General features: G+C 39.1%; 1 non-coding gene across 1 annotated transcript; it reads left to right on the top strand.

Annotated features, from left to right (window-relative positions):
- The first annotated feature begins 12,899 nt into the window (after positions 1 to 12,899).
- TRNAY-GUA (transfer RNA tyrosine (anticodon GUA)) lies at positions 12,900 to 12,971 on the top strand. Its single transcript has one exon. It is a non-coding gene; the product is annotated as a tRNA-Tyr (tRNA).
- Positions 12,972 to 13,768: the final 797 nt, after the last annotated feature.

The following is a 13,768-nucleotide window of genomic DNA, read 5'->3' as shown; positions in this document are numbered from 1 at the left end:
ACCTGGGCTGGTGATCTGTTTCACCCTAGATAATATACATGTTTCAATGCTGTTCTCTTGAAACATCCCACCCTCGCCTTCTCCCAGAGTCCGAAAGTCTGTTCTATACATCTGAGTCTCTTTTTCTGTTTTGCATATAGGGTTATCATTACCATCTTTCTAAAGTCCATATATATGTGTTAGTATACTGTAATGGTCTTTATCTTTCTGGCTTACTTCGCTCTGTATGATGGGCTCCAGTTTCATCCATCTCATTAGAACTGATTCAAATGAATTCTTTTTAATGGCTGAGTAATATTCCATGGTGTATATGTACCACAGCTTCCTCATCCATTCGTCTGCTGATGGGCATCTAGGTTGCTTCCATGTCCTGGCTATTATAAACAGTGCTGCGATGAACATTGGGGTGCACGTGTCTCTTTCAGATCTGGTTTCCTTGGTGTGTATGCCCAGAAGTGGGATTGCTGGGTCATATGGCAGATCTATTTCCAGCTTTTTAAGAAATCTCCACACTGTTTTCCACAGTGGCTGTACTAATTTGCATTCCCACCAACAGTGTAAGAGGGTTCCCTTTTCTCCACACCCTCTCCAGCATTTATTGCTTGTAGACTTTTGGATAGCAGCCATCCTGACTGGCGTATAATAGTACCTCATTGTGGTTTTGATTTGCATGAGAATGTTCTAATTTCATTCTTCTACTATAGCTGTCCAGTTTTCCCACCACTACTTATTAAAGATTATCTTTTTTCCATTGTATGTTCTTGCCTCTTTCGTCATTGATTTATTGGCCAACATGTGTGAGTTTAATTCTGTTCCATTGATCTGTGACTATTTCTGTGTCAGTACAATACTGTTTTGATTATTGTATCTTTGTTATATTTGTTAATTTTAGGGAGCATGAAACATACAGCTCTGTTCCTCTTTCTCAAGATAGCTTTGGTGAGTGAATGTATTTTAATATTAAAGGTAAGCTGGTGCAAAACTAGAAATTGATTTTCTTTCTGTTAAGAGGAACAGAGTTTTCTTAGAATATTGATCTGCTTTTGATAACAGATTGTAAATTTTTTTTTACCTTTTAAATAATCTGCTTTCTGTAAAATTTGCCTTTGAAGATTTTTAATTGTCACTTTGATTACACAAATATTGTTTCACAGCGACCTAAGATCCTATTTGACCAAGTGTTTTAAAAATTTTTATATCTTTGACAAACTTTCTACAATTAAATTCTATATTGAAGTCCTTTTGACCTCTAGCTAACTTTGGGATGTTTCAGAGGGCCCTGAAATATCTTAAAGAGCAATATTAAACTAACTAGTCTTGTTTATTAATAGTATGTTAAATTACATGGGAAGAGTTGTCAAAGGATGTTCATAAAACTTCTTATATCATGTGGATAAATGTTTTTAATATAAATGTTCTAGAGATTATATGAAATTTGTAAAATTTAGATAAGTGAAGTGACAGTTGCTCAGTTGTGTCTGACTCTTTGCGACCTCATGGACTGTAGTCCATGGAATTTTCCAGTCCAGAATACTGGAGTGGGTAGCCTTTCCCTTCTCCAGGGCATCTTCCCAACCCAGGGATCGAACCCAGGTCTCCCGCATTGTAGGCAGATTCTTTACCAGCTGAGCCACCACGGAAGCCCCAAATTTAGATATGTTCTGATATGATATTGTCAGTCACAATTCTAGTTATTAACTTAAAATGTCACAGAAATAACAAAATTTCTTTGTCAATTGCATTCTGATCAGATCTTTAACCATGCCATTTTAAGTCTTTTGTCATTTATAAATGGTTATTGTTTCACTCTGATGCTTTTGCAAAAATGCTTCATCAAGAAGGTTCACAGAAGGGACTTTTTGACATTTATAGTTTTCTGATAACTTTCAGATCATACCACTGAATTAGACAAGGAATTACAGAACTCTAATGAAAAACTTGATGGTTCCATAAAACTACTAAAAGAAGATCAAGATTAATCAATATGAATTAATCACATGGGACTAAATAAACTGATAAATGTGATTATAATGTGTATGACTTTTTGTCTGAAATAGTACTGTTTTAAAATTTTTTTTGTTTTCCAGACATAAGGAAACATTTCCTCTTACACTATGATTTATACCAACTTATTAAATTATATTTGTAAGTAAAATTGAAACATTTATCCTTTTCCTCCCTACCTGATCCCTCCAAATTAGGAAACTCTTAGTAAATATTCTTATCCTCAGGGCAATATAGTTATTAACATAAGTTCACTAAAAATCTGTCTTCTTTATTATAAGAAGACATAATTGAAAACATTGGCTATAAACATTACCATGGTTTTGACTGAAACATCAATCAAATATGACAAGACAGTCTTAAGGAATGAAGGTTGACTTTATGGAGCCAAAAATCCCCTCGAAAAAAAGAGCCTGGTACCTTGCTTACAGGAATCCCAGCAGCCTTACCAGATAGATGAATAAAAGACGCTAGTTCCTGGCAGATGCAGGTACTTCGGGATATTTGGAGGACCTCAAGAAGAGAGGAATTCATCCAAATCTATAAGTGTTACAGACAAGTCTTATTGCATGTTCTTGGCATGGCCTCCTGGTCTCAAGAACAAAAAGTTCAACTTAGAGATTCCTTATGAAATGTACTGGCAAAGCAGATTCAAAGAAACCTCTATGGTCAATTGCTATTCTTGCTAAACGTATATAAATAAGCAGGCCAAGTTTAATGAGACTAAACTTATTTTGCAAATAAGTCTTAATTTGGCTATCTTTGGTAGAATTCAGGGTGATCTGAAGGAGAAAAAAGTGTGTTTCAGCAGGAACTGTAATATTAGACACTTGTGGATATTAGATTCTAGTTGCCAATTGACTTTAAAGTTTTCTTTTTCTATAAACTGTACTGCATCCTAAATTCTTCTGGATTCCTCAAAAATTTGACTACAACACTGTAAAGTAACATTTCCAATTTTCCTCCCACTTTTGACTCAGAATCATTAAGAACTAAAGCTGCCCATTTCCGAAGCCCTTTGAAGCTGAATAACTTGATATAAACTTGATAGAGATCACCACAACAGCACATGCTTATGCAATCTTCATGCTTGATGCTGTGTAAGCCACTCAGAAGATTTACTTGAACACCTGATGACATCATCAGAGACATTTTAACCTGCAGAAGATGCTTCAGCTTTGACATCCAGAAATTTTCTCAACTGACAGTCCCAGGTTCAGAAACTGGTTTATAATTTGCTCCAATCATTGACCTTTGTTTTTCTTTTGTCTCCATGGAAATGCCTCTTATTAAATATCTGACCATTTGTACTTTATTGGCCCAACTTTGAGAGCCCACCTATGTCACTGCCTCCTGCAGTGAATTTAACTAGACTCCCCTAGCTACCGGCCTAAGAGACCAGTTTAATGAGATGCAACAATCCATCAATTTAGCTTTTGGATCGTGAAACTTCCTAAAAGAACTTTTCCCTCGCTAAAATGTCTCTTTGACATGTGGGTTATTCTGAGCTGAAAACCATCAAGGCCCATAAGATTAGAAGAAACTGTGACCTTCCCCTTAACTGTGTGAAGAATTTATTTATTTATTTTTTGACACAAAATATCTTATTTATTGTCAATTTCTGCAAAGACACATTTAAGCAACAAAATATACATTTGTCAACCTTTAAGAATTCCTTTTATACATTAACAAATACAATGTGCTACCATAGCAATAAATTAAATGTACACTATTTACATTACTTAGGCAGTTGGAGGTGGGGGTGGGGGTCTACAAATCACCTCCTCTGAAAGAGGAAAGACAGAAAAGTCATCATCACATGGATCATCATCTCCAAGCTACACTTTGCAGGTTCCAGCACACAGAGGAATCTCTCTGTGTGAAGAATTTAGATGGAAGTCCTGTCACAGGAATAGAGCTCTCGTCAGAGAATATATGCAATGAATCTGAGCTAAGAGTGCTGGGGAAATTCTTAGAGATCAGAGTCCACTCTGTGTCCTGTTGTCTCTGCAGGCCCAGCAAACATTTGTTAACCAAACAATTGCTTTTCTACCTCCATGTGAATTGCCTTTGAAATCCCAAATCACCACTCCCAACATCCTGTATTTAAGATGAGGGTTTCAACCATTTTGATAACTTACTCAGATTTTCTGGGTCTCTCCCATATATGCATGTTATTAAAATTTTGTTTAATTTTCTTCTATTTACCTATCTTATGTCAATTTAATTCTTAGACTAGCCAGAAGAACATAGAAGGACAGAGGAAAATTTCTTCCTCCTTAACAATGCCAAACTGCATTCTTTCTCTACATTATTGTTAAGCAATTCATATTATGCAAATGAAATATGGAGAAATAATTAGTGCTTTGGATTGTTAAATTAATTAAGCAGAAAGGTTATTAGACTGAGGTGGCTATAATGCCTTAGTAGCCTAAGTAAGCAAACCAAATTCTAACCTGAAAATGCCTCAAGATTAAGAAATCAAAACCTAAAGACAGCCATTCACACACAGCCAGCCATGTGATGTGCTGTACTGTGTCAAGTCCGACCCTTTGTGACCCTATGGACTGGAGCCCACCAGGCTCCTCTGTCCATGAGGATTCCCCAGGCAAGAACACTGGAGTGGGTTGCCATGCCCTCCTCCAGGGGATCTTCCCATCCCAGGGATCAAACTCAGGTCTCCTGCGTTGCAGGTGGATTCTTAACCAGCTGAGCCACCAGGGAAGCCCATGAATACTGGAGTGGGTAGCCTGTCCCTTCTCTAGGGGGACTTCCTGACCCAGGAATTGAACCAGGGTCTCCTGCATTGCAGGTGGATTCTTTACCAGGAGAGCTACCAGAGAAGCCCACAGAAAAAGCTAGTCCTTCCCAATAAGACAGTGGCTTAAGCTATAACCAATTAAATAACTTTCTTGCTTTGATTATGTGGCTTCTCTATAAAAGTCTTTACACTGACTCCTTTCTGTGGCACACCCAAACCACTTCTAGTCTAGTGCTTCCCAATTGGAATTGATTTACTCAGATAAACTTGAAATTTTAATGTGCCTCAGATTATCTTCTAACATGGACTTCATAGGTGGCTCAGTGGTAAAGAATGCAGGAGATGTGGAGACACAGGTTCAGTCCCTGAGGGTGAAGATCCCTTGGAGGAGGAAAATGGCAACCCACTCTAATATCCTTGCCTGGGAAATCTCATGGACAGAGGAGTCTGGTGGGCCACAGTCCATGGAGTCACAAAATAGCTGGACACGACTTAGCAACTAAATAGTAGCAAAAAGTCTTTTAACACGACAAATTCAATCTGTACGTTTTTGGTTGAGAGTTTCTTTTGTGGACCAAGCTTTTCCATGGATAGTAAATAATACAGAACTTCAACAAATAGCTAAAAATTGGTTGAGAAAGCTTTGGGATTTTTGAGATAACATATGTAGTAGAGGGAAAATGTTAGAGTTAATACAGAACTCTTTTTGGGGGGGAATTATCTACAATAAGAAAAATAGTTTTGGGGAGTAGAAAGTACATGAACATTAGGACTGAGCTAGGCTGAGGTCTGGAGTAGATAGATTAACTAATTCACAGAATAAATAGACAGGAATGGGATGGCTGAGGTGGTGGGCAAACAGAGCTAACCTTGAGAAGAGTGGAAGTTGCAGGAGAATGACAGTGTTTGGAGGGAGATGGGAGCTCGAGTTGGAGTGAAGAGGAATGTGGCCAAAGGTTGTCTGCTATTATCCATTGTGTTTAGGTTTAACCTACAATCCAGACCCCTAAATAGCAATGGTTGTAAATACACAAAAGATGAGTTTCCTCTCTTGTAAAAGCCCTGAGGTAGATAGCCCAGAACGCCTATGGTTGCTCTACAAGTATCAGGGATCAGATTCCTTTCACTTTCTGATCTGTCATCATTCGTGTAGTCATTTTGAAAGTTGCCTCTTAGTTCAAGATGTCTGTAGGAGTGCCAGTCATCACCTCTGAATTCCAGGAAAGGGAAGAGGAAATGGCAGAAGGGCTTGCCCCAGCTGTCTGTCCCTTTTAATTAGTCTTACCATCCATCCAACAACTTCTGTTTGCATTCTTTAGCCAGAACTACTAAACCATATTTCTTGGTTGGAGAAAGATATAGAGAAAAATTTCATAAAAAATAAGAAATCATGAATAATGAGAATCCATTTCCTGGTCTTTATACTGATCTTCTGTTCACATTTAAGCACCATTAGGAAGGATTGGGACTTCCCTGGTGGTCCAGTGGTTAAGGCACTGAGCTTCCACTTTGGGGGAGGGGGGAATGGGTTTGATCTCTGGTCCGGGAACCAAGGGGCTTCCCAGATGGTACTAGTGGTAAACAATCTGCCTGGCAATGCAGGAGACGTGGGTTCAATTCTTGGGTCAGGAAGATCCCCTGGAGTAGGAAATGGCAACCCGCTCTAGTGTTCTTGCCTGGCCCTCTGTTGGGCTACAATCCATGGGGTTGCAAAAGAGTCCAACATGAATGAACAACTGAGTAAGTAACCAAGTTCCTGTATATTGCATGGCATAGCCAAAAAAACCACAAAAAACAAAAACCACAAATTCTTGAGTTGGATCCTTAAAAAGAAAAAAAAAAAGGATTAAGTTGTAAGAAGAAACTACTCAACAACTTCCTGCTTGATGAATACTTAATCATTTTTAAGATGAAGATCAAATGTCCTCTTCTCTATAAAGCCCTTTCCTAACTCACCCAGTACCTTAAATTACTTCTTCCTCTGTATTCAAAAATATTTCTCACTTACTTCTTTAGCTGTATTTATTTTAATTTTTTTAGCTGTATTTATTACACTATTTTGTAATGCGAGTTATACATCTGTCTCCTTTAGTAGGTGAGAAGATCCCAATCCTATTACTGTTTGGATTACTATTACTCTCCAACACCTAACATTATACTTGGCACAGACTAGACAACAAATGTCACTTGAGAATGAAAGTAAGAAAGAAAGCAGAAAGGTAGTTGTAGATAAAAACTCAGAAACTCTGAGAAAAGTAACAGGATAACACATTTTAAGTGTAACCAGTATAACCAACTATCCCAATTTGATCAGAAATGAGGGGTTTTCTGCAATTCCAGGACTTCAGGGTTAAAACTGGAGAGGTCCTAAGAAAACAAGGATGGTTGTTGCCTTATACTAGAATCTGGTTGTCAGCTTTAGAGATTCAAACCCTGAATCACGCAAGAGAAAACCCAGAAAGTCAAGGAGAGCCCCAAGATCATTTCTCTAATTGTGGTAAATGGAGCCCTGGACAGCTACAGAAGGGAATTGGAGGCTTTGTGAGGCTAGAAGTCATCAGGAAGGGGTCCGATTACAGGAAAGATTCAGAATTGTTTTTATTCAGTGTGGGATTTCCCCTCTTCAACCCAGAGTTATACAGTAGCGATGGATGTCAATTAAAGATCGGGGAGTCAGGAAAATCATGCAGGATACTAACCTAATATGACTGACATTTACATTTCTTTAGGTCTGGCTCTGACTGTATTAATTAGAATTTGTAATTAATCAGAAGTTGTATTAATTAGAATTAATTAATAGGCTCTGCTGCCCATAAGAGAGGTCCAAAATACCAGTGACTGGGCCGTCATCATTGTCTATCATGGTTTGTCTAGGACTACCTATCACAAAGTCCAACTCAATTATTTAATCAATCTGTACACTGTTTACTTTTCTGGAGCAAGGCATAATAAATTGGCAGATAAGTAACAGTAAAACCAACAAAAGCAGATCCTCATTTATGTACATTCTGAAGTGAGATAAAGATAGAATGATAAGATTTTCCCATTTAGTTATTCAACAAATTTCATTAAATAGTTTTCATATGCTGGATACCATGCAAAGTATTTGGAATTATTCCTCTCATTTATATGCCATAAGTAGAATGCACTCTATAATATAAAATGCAAAGAAAATATAAAGGATCATTCTTCGTACACAATAAGTGCTCTGGGGGTGGCAGAGCTGGTCTAGAATGACTCAGCAATACTATCAACCAACCAGGCTCCATCTCTCTTCCTATTCACAGTTTGACCAAATGCTGTGCCTTGCTGAAACAGGGACTTCTCCAGCCTCCAGTAGGTGGATCTTTAAAGCCCTCTGTACATTTTCCCATCTTGCTTGCAGCATTCCACTGCAGGTCAGGAATTGTGTTTGGCTTCTAAGGACAGGGACTCAAAACACCAGCTGCTCAATAAACTGCTTCACTTTTCTCAAGGAATGACAAGCTGGGGTGAGGTGGTCCAGGGCTGGAACAGAGGTTTTGCTCTGTAACTGGGGACTTAAAATCTTCCTCTCTTTCTGCCCAGCTGTCCTGAGCATGTGCTTGTGGTCTGCTGGGCACTTGATGCCTAATCCACTTCTAGCATGGCCTCTGCATTCCTAGCAAGAGGAAGAAGGTGAAGGGAAGGAGGCAAGTGTTGGCTGAGCACCTGTCTGCACCCTTTAAAGGCCTTTCCCAGAAGTGCCATCTAGCAACTGATAGACTCATTAAACACAACTATGTTATATGAGCACTGCAGCTGCAGGAAACTGGAAATGTGTTTTTAGCCAAGTCCAGGCACACTGCCTCTCTGAATTAAATTGGAGTTAACGTCAGTGAAAATAAGAAGGGGAGAAAGAATATTGGGTTGGGTCCATTGACAGAGGAATGGATAAAGAAGATGTGGTACATATGGAATATTACTCAGACATTAAAAAGAATGAAACAATGCCATTTGGAGCAACATGGATGGATCTGCATGTTCATTCACTTCAGTCGTGTTTGATTCTTTGTGATCCCATGGACTGTGGCCCACCAGACTCCTCTGTCCATGGGATTCTTCAGGCAAGAATACTGGAGTGGGTTGCCAAGGTTGTCATACTGAGTAAAGCAAGTCAGACAGAGAAGGAGAAATATTGTATGACATCCCTTCTATGCAGAATCTAGAAAGAAATGATATAAATGAACTTATCTACAAAATAGAAATAGACTCAGAGACTAGAGAACGAAATTATCATTGTGGTGGGAGGGGGAAAGGATGCGGGGAAGGGATAGTTTGGAATCAACACGTACACACTACTATATTTAAAATGGATAAGCAACAAGGTTCTACTGTATAGCATAGGGAACTTCTCAGTGTTATGTGGCAGCCTGGATGGGTGGAGAGCTTGGGGGGAAATGGATACATGCATATATCTACCTGAAATTGTCACAATATTATAAATCGGCTATACTCCAATACAAAACAAAAACTTTTTTAAAAAAAGAATATTTGGTAGGCATTTAGCAGTCGCTGGCAGATACCAATGGTCCACCCAGTCCCAGACTTCATCACACTATATGGGACCTCTCTGATGCGTGACTGGCTTCTAAGATGTGGTCCTGCAAAGGACAAACCATGGTCTTGAAAACATCAGATCCTTACAGTTTCTCATGTATCTTCCCAGACACCTCTTCTGGTAATAAAGATATTTTCAATTTATATAGAATTCTTTCTCTGGTTATTTAACAATTTAGTGGGATTTAAAAATGTATTAAAAATTGCTTCAGACCCATCACTGTCATGAATGATGGCAGTGGAAATATTTGGAAATATATTAGGAAATATTTGCCAGAAGCCAAACATTTGAACAGCTCTAAGCATGGCATCAGAAAAGCTACAATTACATTCAGGAAAGAACTGCATGATGTGTGACATTAAAATTCAGTTCCTCAGGCAGCTGAGAGGGAGAGACATTCAATAACAACAGAGCTTCCAAGAATTGCTAAGATCATACAGAATTCGCAACACCTTTTATTTATTTTTCATTGACAGTTAAATTACCACTTGAAAGCATTTGCTGACTAGAAAACAAATCCCCTACTTGGATAAACTAGGCGTCCTCCAGAAATAGCTCCCACACTAATTGATAGAGGGGAACAGAGGGAAGACATCAACAGCGGAAATGCCTGACTGGATGTACCACCTCGCCATCAGACACAGTTGGGTTAGAGACGGCGCTCTTTGCAGATAAATGGTGATCAGTGTCCAGATCATCTTTGTCTCAGCTGACAAAGTGCCACTCCAGTATTCTCATCATATATGAATTCGACAGCCTTCCTTATTGAACTGTGTCATTTCACAAGGCCTGGTTGGGAGCTCAACAAATAGGCATTTAATAGGAAATTATATTCAACAAAATGCATTGTCTAAAGTATAATTCTGTGCTTCCATGATCAGGGGTTGCACAAAGTGTGCTAAAAAAGATACAAAACTCAGTGTTTACAATGCAGTTTTACCTCACTTAGCACAATCTATTGCTGAAAAGCTTGAAGCAAATCATATTCTTATGGATTTACATTATAATTTCAGAAATATTTTATTTCAGTTAATAAGAGAAAACACTAAATTTTTTCTGGTCTGTACTTAGGCTCCCCTAAGTAAATTAGCACTTAAACTCATTTCCAATTCCAATTCTATAATTAGAGTAGTATTTTTGTATTTTAAACACTTTTGCCATTAACAATGGCTAACATTTATCATTCAGTTGTTATGTCTCTAGTACTATTGCAAAATTCTCTACATAGATTATCTCAAACTCTCACAAGTCTAAGAGGAATGTCCTATTATCATCACACTCATTTTACGGATGAGGAAACTGAGGCTTAAAGAAGTTAGGAAGTATGCCCATGGTCACCATGCTGATAACTAATGGAGCTAAAAGCATGAACCCAGAGACAGTGATAGGTTGTTTCTTAACCACTACATGAGATGGCCCTTACTTTTTCTAATTTGTGAGCTTACTCAGTTTTACTTTTTAAGTGGCAGTTGACAAGGAAGCCTGGTGTGCTGCAGTCCATGGAGTTGCAAAGAGTCAGACATGACTGAGGGACTGAACAACAAAAAAACAAAAGTCTCTAGAATTCTTCCAAAACCAAAGGGGAAAAAAAAGCACATATGTCTTAGAGATAGCAACATCAAAGAACTTGAATGAATGAATGTAAGCGCCTTGAGGGCAGTGAGTTTTTGTTTGTTCACTGTTGTATTCCCTATGCCTTACACAGACCTTCACTGAATATTTGTTGAATGTATGTGTGATGCCTAACCCTGATGACATCACAGGGCCAATCCCTCTCCATGACACTAAAACCCCTCTCTGAAATTCATTAACTCTGCCAGAGCAGATGACAACTTTAATTTTTGTTAACCTTTAAAACCATAAATATTTTGTAGGTGATTGACCAAAAAGGACAAACATTTGACTCTGGAATTGACTGAAATTCTGAAAGACTCAGTTCAAAGTGAAAGCATTTGGACAATTAATCCACCGGCCAATGCAGGAGATGTGGGTTCAGTCCCTGGGTCAGGAAGACCCCCTGGAGAAGGAAATGACAACTCACTCCAGTATTTGTGCCTGGAAAGCTCCACGGACAAGGAACCTGACAGGCAACACTCCACAGGGTCGCAGAGTCGAATATGACTAAGTGACTGAACACGTGGCATGAAATTTTAAATTTCTCCTTCTTGGCTTGGATTTTCCATCTCAGTGTTCACCTCTGGTTTGGGAATCCAGTATAGCACAGGGGAAATTATCTCCAGGGAGTCTTCTATCAGTGCCTACCAATATAGACAAGGTCAGATTGGAATACGGATGTCAAGAGGCTTGTGTTTTACAGCGGGTGTGCAAGTGGTCCAGAACCAGGGCAGTGACTGGAGAAAGAGATCCCAGGACTAAAGCTGCACTCTCAGCCCCCATCATCAAGCAGACTGAAGAATGCTTCACATTCAGCTCTATGAATTCTCCCGAAGGCACCTCAGGGTGTGACAGCTTTTGTTGCTTGACTTTCCTTTTATAGCTCATTAGGAAACAGAAACTTGGATTCTGTCCTCTCTGACCTTATTTCCTATGCTGCAGTTAACATGTAGCACACCCAGAGAAGAAACATGGCTAAAATAGTCTTCAGTATTTTAAATCAGCGACATTTGCCTGATTGCTGACTGTGGACATCAGGATCCAATCTCCAGTTGGGGCTTATGCTGCAGTTGAGCCTTTTTTTCCCCCCTCTTTTCTGGCCACACTGCATGGCTTGGGGGATCTTAGTTCCCCGACCAGAGATTGAACTCAGGCTGAGTTGGGACTCAGTTCAGAGTCCCAACCACTGAACTGCCAGGGAATTCCCATACACTTGGGACTTTAAAATGATTTATGACCGAATCTACCCAGTATAATGAGGACTATATACAGTTTATTGAATCAGTAGCTATGAATACCATGCAGTGGCATCCCAATGTGAATTTCCGATTCTTCACTAGTTGGTTGAAACCCTTTGCCAAATGGCATCCTACCAGAAACACTATTTTTAACAGAAACATTTAAATTCATATTATTTAAATGTAATAGGGAAAAAGGGGATCTGAAGGAATCTATTTTGAAAAATCTGTATCAGTAAAGATTCTCCAGAGAAACAAAACCAACAGGATATAAATATATATACAAGAAGAGATTTATTATAGGATTTGGCTCACATGGTTGTGGGGGCAGAGAAGTCCCATGATCTGGCATCTACAAGCTGGAAGACCAGGAAAGTCAGTGTGCTGTAATTCAGCCTGAGTCCAAAGTCTTGGGAATAGAGGTAGAGTGAGGTGGTGGCTGATGGTGTAAGCCATGATCTGAGTTGGAAAGCCCACTGAGAACCATGGTTCTTGAGTGATGACTGATGTCCAGGGCAGGAGAAGATATATCTCTCAGCTCAAGCAGAGCGAGTGAATTTGCTTTCGCCCTGTCTTTCTGTTCTCTTCAGGCTCTCAAGGAACTGGATGATTCCCACTCATAATCTCTTCTAGAAACGCCCTCCCAGACATGCCCAGAAATGTTTCACCAGATATTTGGGCATCCCTTAACCCAGTCAGGGCTTCCCTGGTGGCTCAGACGGTAAAGCATCTGCCTGTAATGCGGGAGACCCAGGTTTGATCCCTGGGTAGGGAAGGTCCCCTGGAGAAGGAAGTGGCAACCCACTCCAGTACTCTTGCCCGGAAAATCCCATGGATGGAGCAGGCTGGTAGGCTACAGTCCATGGGTTCACAAAGAGTTGAACATGACTGAGAAACTTTACTTTACTTAACCCAGTCAAGTTGACACAAATCTTTTTTCCACTCCCAGTAATATTTCTTTAACAATTCCTGTGAAGTTAAAAAAAAATTCTAAACACCATGATTTTTTTTTAATTTTGATTTTTTTTACTACTATGTTTCACTTTATATAATATTATTGACTTCATTTTAAGAAGGATGAAGACTGTCCCTATCTCCCTTTGGTTGGTTGTATTATTTTTCTTATGTTGTCCAGGTTCATACAGTTCATGTTTTTCTGTTTGTAATGATATCAAAAGTTATTTAGTACTGGTTTTATACCTTAGCATTGTTTTTATATTTAAATATTTTAAATTGGCTTTATATTTAAATGCTTCCCAGGTGGTGCAGTGGTAAAGAGTCTGCCTGCCAATGTGGGAGATGGAAGAGATGCAGGTTCAATCCCTGGGTCAGGAAGATCCCTTGGAGGAGGAAATGGCAACCCGCTCCAGTATTCTTGCCCGGTCCTCTGTCGGGCTACAATCCATGGGGTCACAAAGAGTCATTTCTCCACTCTTGAGTTCTTTATTTTGATTATCTCTTAATTAGCAAGATCTCATACCAAGTAGTTTTCTCAATAAGGAACTTACAGGATTTGTGTTTTCTGAGTACATATATGTTTGAGGTGGTGTACTGTTATACTTGAATGCTTTC

Source organism: Odocoileus virginianus, chromosome 6, assembly GCF_023699985.2.
Source record: "Odocoileus virginianus isolate 20LAN1187 ecotype Illinois chromosome 6, Ovbor_1.2, whole genome shotgun sequence".
In the NCBI taxonomy this organism is placed as follows: domain Eukaryota; kingdom Metazoa; phylum Chordata; class Mammalia; order Artiodactyla; family Cervidae; genus Odocoileus; species Odocoileus virginianus.
Note: the sequence above shows the minus strand (reverse complement) of the source record. Positions and strands in the feature narration are given on the sequence as shown.